The sequence below is a fragment of the Notothenia rossii genome, assembly GCF_949606895.1.
Source record: "Notothenia rossii genome assembly, chromosome: 10".
Lineage (NCBI taxonomy): Eukaryota > Metazoa > Chordata > Actinopteri > Perciformes > Nototheniidae > Notothenia > Notothenia rossii.
This window is the reverse complement of record NC_136908.1, coordinates 21,195,887-21,206,299: the sequence shown is the minus strand read 5'-3', so window position 1 is coordinate 21,206,299 and position 10,413 is coordinate 21,195,887. Positions and strand designations below refer to the sequence as shown.

The 10,413-nt window shown below is 37.7% G+C and overlaps 1 long non-coding RNA gene across 1 annotated transcript; it reads right to left on the bottom strand.

Moving 5' to 3' along the window:
- Positions 1–2,910: 2,910 nt before the first annotated feature.
- Positions 2,911–6,971, bottom strand: LOC307022623. Its single transcript, XR_013803457.1, has 3 exons — positions 6,708–6,971; positions 3,916–4,017; positions 2,911–3,837 (listed from the first exon to the last, which is right to left on the bottom strand). It is a non-coding gene; the product is annotated as an uncharacterized lncRNA (long non-coding RNA).
- Positions 6,972–10,413: the final 3,442 nt, after the last annotated feature.

Below are 10,413 nucleotides of genomic sequence, written 5' to 3'. Positions count from 1 at the left end.
TTAACATTGACCTCCAGCTGGATGGAGTTCCCATCCATATGGTCCATAAAGAGTTAGGGTAAAACTAAGGGATCCTTTTTTTTTTAATAGTCCAAATATGAGTGTTTACATTACATATTCAGGAAATAGCCGGCACATTCTCTTCTGACAGTTCCCAGTTTGTTATATGTAAATAATGACCTAACTAAACAAAGCACAAGCTGATTGACAGCATCATGTTACAAGACATTGCCTAGTTTTTGTCGGTGGAAAACTCAAATATCTAATACTTTTCTAACCGTGGATGGATTTAAACTCTTGGGAACAAGTGTCTTTTATGCTATTTGATCAACAAATGTTGGAGGAAAGAAAATAAAAAACTAGGGGGGTTCAACAACAAAAAAACTATTTCAATTGCTGCCTTAAAAACAATAGTTAACATCAAGATTTTAACTTCATTTCAAACCTTTATTTATCCAGGTGTATCCCATTGAGATCATTGATCTATTTTTCAAGGGAGACCTGCTCAAGTAGGTTCCACATGAAACATAAAAAAAATATAAACAGAACAACAAAACATCTTACAGCATCATTACAGGGATTACAATTTACATAACTATCCACATGAACAGGTACCAACAGCTTCCGATTGAGTAGCATCCAACCGAGCTTTAAAAACATTTAGTGGCACCGGATTGCTCAGTTTCCTTTTCAATTGCACACTATTCCAAGACAGTGGAGCTGCGCATCTAAATGCTATCTTCCCTAAGACAGTCCTAGCAGTTGGCACATTTAATAAAACTACAGCATGCGATCTCAGGCAGTAGCCACTTACAATTCGCCGTGAGATCAGGGAGCAGATGTAGGATGGAAGTTTCCCTAATATGGCTTTGTATATAAAAATGTACCAGTGACTGATCCTCCTTACAGTTAGCAAAGGCAAACCAGCCCTTGCATACAGGGTACAGTGATGGGTTAATGCTTTACAGTTTGTCACAAATCTCAGTGCGCTGTGATACGCAGCATCTAACTTGACCAGGCAATTGGCAGGTGCATTCATATAAATCAAATCACCATAGTCCAGCAAAGATAAAAAGGTCACAGTGACTAGCCTTTTCCTGGCCTCATGCGAGAAACAGGACTTGTTCCTTTAGAAAAAACCTAGCCTAACCCTCAGTTTTTTAAGCAGTTATTGACATGACGTTTAAAAGTGAGACAATCATCAAGCCAGATACCAAGATATTTGTAAGAGGTAACCACTTCAAGTTTTATTCCTTGCGTAGTTACAATATCTACAACAGGCTCTGGTGTCTTTTTAGCTTTTGAAAAGAGCATTACCTTGGTTTTTATCAACATTTAAAAGAAGCTTTAGTTCAGAGAGCTGAGTCTGAATAATTTTAACAGCTTGCAATTCAACACCAGCCTCCTTAATGGAGGAACCTGCACAGTACATCACGGTATCCTCCGCATAAAAATGTAATGTTGCTCCATCGACATTTTCACCTAAACTATTGATGTAGATGGAGAATAAAAGTGGACCTAAAACAGAAACTTGAGGAACACCATTAGTAAGGTTTAACCACTCAGAAGACAGCCCATCAAAATGAACACATTGGGTCCTTTCAGAGAGGTAGTTCACAAACCACCCCACTGCATGGTGGGATATGCCAATACTGAGTAGCCTCTGCTTTAAGATGCGATGATCGACGTTATCAAACGCTTTGGAAAGGTCAATAAATAGAGCTGCACAACTCTGCTTATTATCTAAAATACTCGCCACATCATTCACCACTTTCATTGTGTCAGTGATGGCGCTATGTTGCTTTCTGAAGCCTGACTGATGTTTAGACAGGATGTCATTTGTACATAAAAACACCTTTACCTGTTCACTCACTAGGCGTTCAAGAACCTTAGCCAGAACTGATAATTTAGAGATGGGCCTATAATTATTTAATAAAGTGGCCTCCCCACCTTTTAGTAGAGGCAGGACATACGCTGACTTCCACAATTTTGGAATTGTGTTTGTGCTGAGGGAGAGGTTAAAAAGAGTAGTGAGAGGTGGAGCAATAAAATCTGCAGCTATCTTTAAAAAGAAAGGTTCTATGTTGTCCGGGCCAGCCGGTTTCTTAAGATCTAACTTGGTTAAAGCTTCACGAACAACATCAACAGTAAAAGGAGTAAAACTAAAAGGGTTTTCCAAAACACGTTTTTCAGAGTCACAGACTTTGGTGTTCACAGAAGCAGAGTTAGTGACAGAATCAAACAGAGAGCCACAGGACACAAAATGCTCATTAAAACAATTTAACATACTGTAGTGGCCCTATCCGATATGGTGCCAGATGCTGTGGTAATGCACGGAGGTAGCTCATTAAGGATATCACCGGTGGATATTGATTTTATGTCTTTCCAAAGTTTTCCAGGATTATTCAGGTCCTTTGTGGTAACTGACAGATAATAATTAGACTTAGCGCTTTTGATTTGCGATGTGAAGCTATTTCTTAGCTGCTTAAAGCGTAGCCATTCTACCTCTGAGCAAAGATAAGCTTTGTTTCAACTCACCAAGTTAAGTTATTAAAGATGTTTAATTAATTATCATTTATCTTTCAAACTTCAACTGTTGAGTTGAGAAGAAACCTTAAATGATACATTATCGATTCAAGAAAACTTTAGTTATCTTGTCAAATCAACTTTAAGTTCTCAACTATCTTAATTCACAATTACAGTTTAAGATAAAGTTACCTATATATAATTGTCAATTCAATTTATTTTAATTCGTGTTTTTAAGGCAGCAATTGAACTTCATAAGTAAACAAGTGTTTTTTATTTGTATCTCTTCTCGAATAATAATGACATTTACCAGTTTACTAAAACTTCTGACAATGAACTTTAAACATCAACCAAATATGTATTAAAAGGACATCAAGGCTTAACATTGTTGCAATTATTCAAGTATTTATTTATTTTTGAAAAAACAGAAAATAAATATTCATGTAAAAGCATATACATGAATTAAAACATTTTGCCTGCAGATAATTTAAAAGGATTTCTAATACATTTTAAACAAAGGGCCTCTATTCTACCCACCCAGAGCTAAGACCTTTGGGTGATTTACTTTATTTAACCTCCTGCATTTCAATGCAATTATACTATGTTAACCAGAGTAGCCACAACCAGCACAAACTAAAGCTGAATCTCTTTATTGTTATAAATAATTAAATTCTGGCGACCAAAAACAAAGTTCCCACTCTTAAAATCACAAGTCTGTATGTCTTTAGGCTAACAAAACAAAACGTATCCACATTAAAGGACCTGAACACAATACACTTGGAAACAACACACTGAAATGAACTATGGTAGATTATCTCTGCGCAGCTTTCGTCTCTGATTTACGGAAGAGGATTAGGGCCACATGAAAAAAAAGGGTTTTTTTGTTCTGAGAAAAAAGTCAGAATTCTGAGATTAAAATCAGAATTCTTTTTTTCTTTCATGTGGCCCTAATCCTTTTCCGTATTGATTGATTCATTTTCAATATGTTGTTGAATTTGAGAACAAAAGCAGCCCTACATTTGCTGACTAAAAATTAGTTGACTTCAAAAGTTAAAACAATTAAGATGGAATTTTCATTATACTTTTTTCTGCATGATGAGCACAGACAACCTTTGTTGGCTTTGTTGACACAGCACTTTTTTTTACATATTTAGTTTCACTTCCCAAAACATGTTAATGTATACAATTGGTAAATCACCATTTGATAGGGTTATTATACACTAAAGTCTGTTAACATGGTGGATGGTCTCTGCTCAGTTATGTTGTGTAACAGGAGCATCTCCAGCTTCCACTCAGAGTTGCTTTTGGAGACTGTTTGACACAAGAAAAATCACTGTAAACCACTGTTATCCTCTTAGTGTTTTATCATTGTGCCGACAAAGTACTCACACAGGCAACCCAGAGTTATGAGTCCAGTCAGAAGGAGAAGACACAGCAAAGCCAGACATGCTGCGGCAGCTCTGCAGGAACTCTTCTTCTCTTCTTCAGCACCTGAAGGTACGAGTCAGTGTTTGTTAAGTGTTTGTGTCTCAGTGTAAAATCAAACCAAATGAATTCATTTACATATTGTTGTTCATGTTTTTGAGAGGCACTGACTAACTGAGCAAAATGTGGTCATTCCCTGATTTTCTTGTGCCACCAGAATTGAGATTACCATCTACTACTTGGTGATTAATGTTAAATAGTGAGTCTTATTTTGCTAAAACATGAAACATTATCAGAAACTGCAAACATTATATATTCATTTGCATGCCAATTATAACATTGTGCACAAAGCTCTGCTACATGCCACCTTGGCTGAAGAATAAACATCGGGACTAAAGAATGTCAAAGTGGATTTTAGAATTGCAGGTCTCTTTTGCTCTGCAGTGACCTTATGTTGTTCTTCATTAAACATTTTATGGTCAGGTTTGATCCATAGGCGGATTTTGCGGGGGGGGGGCATTGCCCCCCCTAGTGGTTGAAATATGTTACAGCATTACTACGTCTAAAACTGTTCCAATACAAGTATATCAATCTTTTAATAGATGTTAAAGCCTCTGCTGTCGCATCTTTTGCACTTGAGCATCTTCAAAAGACTGTTCAAAAGAACAGCTATACAAATCTATACAAGATGCTCCAGTTGGCACTGACTCTGCCTATCGGATCTGCCACCTCTGAGAGAAGTGTTTCGGCAATGAGGAGAATTCGGAACTGGCTGCGGTCAACGATGGGAGGAACAAGATTTTCCTCACTTGCGGTTCTTCACATTGAGGACGAAATAACCACACAGCTGTCACCTGAGGGGATAGTGGACATACAGTATATGCGGAACGTACAAAAAGTAGGGGTGTAATTGTACACATACCCGTACCGAATAATTTCGGTTGAGTACACGAATATAAAATTGAGAACGTGAACAACTTTTTGGAAGTAATCTCCGGTGCTGCGTCGCAGCATTCAGAGTAATTTGCTCACATTGGGTTCAACGTGTCATCGAGCGACCAAGTCATTTCATTGGACAAGAGGCATATGAGAGCTGGGGATGCGTTCAAATGTAGTCAGTAATTTGAGGAACTGTCGAAATGGCGAACGCAGATAAAGTTGAGCTCGAAAATCCTCCAGCATCATTGAAGTCTCCGGTTTTGCAGTTACGTACAAGGATGACGGACAAAGACAGGTGGACCGAACCAAAGCTGTTTGTCGACATTGTTCAACTAAAGTTGGTTACGCGGCTGGCAATACATCGAACTTGCACACTCATTTGAAAAGGCATCACCCGAACGTGAATATCACCGGTACCAAAAGAAAAAAGATTGAAGTGCAAACCAAACTCCCGCTAGCATTTAAGCCTCCACCACTCGCAAAAACTTCAGAACGAGCCGAAGCTATTACAAATGCCAAATATCCTTATGTTGCCATGTTAGCAAAGCGCTAACTGGCTGTATCTGCTACCTCTGTCCCTAGTGAGAGGGTGTTCTCCACAGCAGGAGACATTGTTAGTGCCAGAAGATCTGCAATACAATGACAAGCAAGTCCTAATGTCAAACTGGCTGCTTAGGTACTAGTACAGTACAGTTCAAATAGAGATTATTTCAGTTCATCGAAATGCTGCACCTTAATGTTTATTTTATTATATTTTGTATTTATTTGAGTGAATACATTATTCACAGTTTAATAATAATTAAAAACCCAAAACTAATAGTTTATATTTTGTGAGTAGGCTACTAGAGTAAAGTTCAAATACAGATTATTTCAGTTCATCGAAATGCTGCACCTTAATGTTCATTTTATTATATTTTGTATTTATTTGAGTGAATACATTATTCACAGTTTAATAATAATACAAAAATATATATATATATTTTATGTTTTGTGATAATTTTTTCTGCTGTACCGAAAAAACGTACCGAACCGAACCATGACATAAAAACCGAGGTACGTACCGAACCGAAATGTTTGTGAACCGTTACACCCGTAACAAAAAGGCGTCTACTTCTGCACTAAGGTAGGAGGACACTGGTTAATAATATTGTAGCGTGTTCAAGTAACCAAGGGATATAGTAGTTCTCAAATAAGTACAAGATGTGTTATGATTTTACAGTTATGTAATGCACTGTTGTTGCGGGGAGAGACCGCCCATTCCATATGAGTGTACGGCGGGCATGAGGCGTGCATGATGGGGCGAGTTGTGTTCGTATGTGGAAAAGTAATACTCAGTGAGGTGAATGCTGGCTTTATTGCTACTGTATCCGTAGCACCCCACGCAATAGTTGGGACTGTGTACTGACGTCAGTAAAAAAGGTTTGCCCCCCCCCCCCCAAGCGCAAATGTCAAACTCCGCCTATGGTTTGATCCCAAAACGTAGTTTTGAACTTTCGAGCTACAGTAAACCAGATTATTCTCCTATAATATCTTTTTACCCTCAATATCAATCAATCAATCAACAACTTTATTAATCCCGCAAGGGGCAATTGGTTATGAGCATCAGTTTATGTACAAAGGCAGGAACATACAGGAAGAAAACACACAGATACACCCGAGAGCACAGATGTGGATCATTCCAATTTACACGATAAATAGTTCATAGCATCACAATAATAAATAAATAAATAATCAAGTTATGAATATGAATCTGCATAGGAAATAATCACATTAATATATTAATATTATGTTTGCACTTGTTTGCCAATGTTCATTACCCGAGGGTGCAGGTCCAGTGCTGTGCGGCTCGAGGGTGCGGAACAACACGTTTTCATAAATACTTTCTGAACTTTTTAACAAACTCTTCCTCTTGCCGAAACCAGCTGCTGGGTCCTCTTCATTAACATAGATATCCATCAGTTGATCCATGATGTTCAGCGACTGAGCAGTTTGGGCCTCAGTGTCCAAAAGTATTGAGCGTGTGCTTTGGAAACGGGGAAACAAATATAGAAACACAGATGGCAGTTCACCTTTAACTCATGTCATTCTCCGTTTAACAGGAAACTGAGGGCAGAGTGGTAGAATTATTTAAGGTATACCAGTTTGGTCTTGCAGCTGCATGTCGGTGCTTCCCATTCTGTCTACAACACTACATGCAGTTTCTGTTGTACCTGTAGCATTAACTGCGTATTTCTGATTTACCTCTGGATCGCATATGACCTTTTCTTCATGTAATTAACACAAATCTTATTATAAAGATCTCTTAGAGAATGGAGAAATAAGTGGACATTCACTTGTAGTTTATAACACGTCTTTAAGTCAGGTCAAAAACTAATGGTCCCTGTATAGAGATGCCCTCCATCAGCGTGTAGTGGCACTCATTCACCACCTGAGGGTGCAGCAGAACCAAATAAATCAGACAGAGAGTCTCATCTGTGAGTTGATGAAGAAAAGAACATTTAAACCTGGAGATGATCTTTGACCTCCATGAGAGCAGAATAATTCATACTTGATAAATAGTTTTAGTTAAATGTTTAGGCAAAGCTTGCTCTTGCAGAATGGAGTTAGTACTTGTACACAGAAGGAGGCAAAGTTAATTCATCTGCACACTACATGTAGTAAGTCTGAATTTTCAGGGACAAAACATACAGAAAATACATTTTAAAGTTATGGATATGTAAAGGAATGCTTAATTTATTACACCCAGTACTTCCTTGTGCAAAGGAATTGAAAACAGTCAATTAAAATATGCTTATAGATGTATAAATGAACAGTTTTTCTATTTATTTCAATAGAAAATCAAATCAAAACATCTCTAAAACTCAAAACTATGACATTGAAAAGTTGGCATAATTCAAATAAACAAAATAAAATAAGTTAATCCACTACTGTAGGAATTTAACAATTATAAAATATATAAATGGGGTTGTAACTATAGACTGCAGAATATGTATTATACCCTTTTCATTACTTTATTACTTACAGACAGTTGTGAATGTTTGTTTTACTGAGGCCTTCACTCTTTACCTGGGTTGGTGATTCATAAGTAATGACAGGATTTACACAGGTTTGGAGACATACGGCACATTTTTCTCCCAGCAGTATTATTTCTTGGTCTCCTCCCATGTCTCCTCCAGACATCCAGCCCATAAATACTGCAGGGGCTGTGATCGAGACCAGGTTACATGTCAGCCCATGACTCACTCACAAGTCACATTCAGCATCGCCAATTACGTAATGCAATCTGTCTGGAAACTCACACCTCAGAATACATTCCACACGTGTAACCTTGGGGTGTGTGAGTAATGAGGCATGGATGTACGATGTGTGTTTCACCACTTAACTGTTAACAGCAAATCTTTGTTTCATTTCCTGTCATTTCAGGAAATTATCTGGAAATAATTGACCAAGGCAAAACTTTAATTACGCTTTTTGGAGCCAAATAGAATTCCAGCAGTTTAACATAAAGTGAGTCAGCTGTATGGGATTTGAATTTCTGAGAATTTTTGAACAAATAAGGAAAATGTGAATTGTAGTCTAAGGCTTGAAAGAATTTGAAGATTTACACTTAATGACAAGCTACTTTAGCGTCTAAGATTCCCCGATTGTGATGAATGAGGTTGCTGTGTTGTTGAAACCACCATATGAGTTCAGTCAAGTGTCAGCCTCACTATGAAAAAACAACTTTAAATAATGATGCCTTCAGCAGAAAGTTAAGAGTAAAGCACACAACTTCATTTCAACCCTGCTGAACTTTACTGGAAAGGAAGCTTTTCTTATGTTGTTATTTGTCATTACTTGCGTTGTTGCTGCTCCACAGTCAGAGCATGATTCAAACACTGAGGTTGTATACATATCTATTCTTTTGAGCTAGCCTCAAAGATTCTTAAAAAGTGCCTTCAATGTTACAAAAAACACTTACCTGTTCGATACAAACCATCTTTTAATAGGTTAAAGACATTTTTGTATCTATGACTTTATCATAATTGCATGGATTATGTTATTGAAGGCAATGTAGGCATTTATGTATCTAATTTTATATATTTATTTGAATATACATGTGTGTAATTTATCATTTCTAAGAGTTTGTTGTTTTAACTCTTTTTTTGAAAACCTATTAAATATATATAAAATAAAAACAAATCAATTACCAGGACAAATATATGGCAGTAATGTTATTTTTTATCAAGTTTTGGGGTTTTATTCACTGCTTAAACAGAAAACAAGCATTATTTTCTAGTAATCATATCTGTCAGTTGGCAAAGCTATCTCTAAAAAAATCTTATCATGTGATCCTCAGTTGTAGACTTCCTCTGAGCTCTCCAAGGACTGTGCACCATGTTGGTTCAGCTTAGAGATCAAAGGGACAGATGCCATATGCTAAAGGAGATCACACATTTAGCTTTAAGCAGCTACTAAATGGACCCGTGGTAAGATAAAAAGAATGAAAGGTCTGTCTTGGGCTAATCCAGTTAATTGTTAATTGAATACCTGATGAAGTGTTACAACATTGTCACAAAGCAATCTGCAGTTTTCAAACAGAAGCAACCAAGCATAGAGTATATAGAGGAAGGACCATAAACCTCCCTGGCATCAGTTTCCATCAGGACTGTCTTCAACCAAACTATCCACTTCCATTATGTAGGGGGGGGATATCTACGTAAAAACTGAATATTCCGTCTGTCTACAAACCCTGTGGGATAAATGACAAATGTGTTTTGGTCAACTGAACCTCGGAAGGTCCAAGCCTTTTTTTCATATCTGTGGTTTAAGTAAACTGACCCACTTTTAATATCATTCAAAAGTTACAACAGAAACCCACAGTGAATGTGAATTCCTTTCGATAGTACACAGTCATCTAAGGACTTAAGGAAATATGCAGCACAACACCCCCCGGTTACTTCTTCTGTGGTCACCCAGACAGAGTAATGTCTTCTAATTACTTTAACAGCCTCCACCAGCAGGATCCAGCTGAGTGTAAGTCCCCGGCCACTGAGCGGGGTGACGTGAAATCTTAAATATTCACTGAGGAGCTTCAACCCCATCCTTCCTCCTCTTCCTCTTCCTCCTCCTCCTCCTCCTCCTCCTCCTCCTCCTCCTCCTCCTCTTCCTCCTCCTGGGACTAAACAAGACATCCCCGCAAACAAGGTCAAACATATCTCAGAAAGAGTCATGGGAAAAGTTCAAACAAATATCAGCACCACATGGTGCTTGTATTTTTCATCTGGAGTCGATCTTGTGATAAGGTTTTAACGGGGTATAAAGAACATGCTTGTTGCAGCGAGTCAACACTTTAACACCAGTCATAAATGATGATCAAAAGCAGGAAATATCACTTCTGGACGGCTACATTTCTCAGTTTATGAGGGAGTACCGGGCGCCTGGACTGAGAGGCGGCCATATTTTCACATTAGCAACTGTCATTTTGTTATTGTTAACATTATATCTTTTTTTTATTTGAATAATCTGATCTCTAAGTACGCT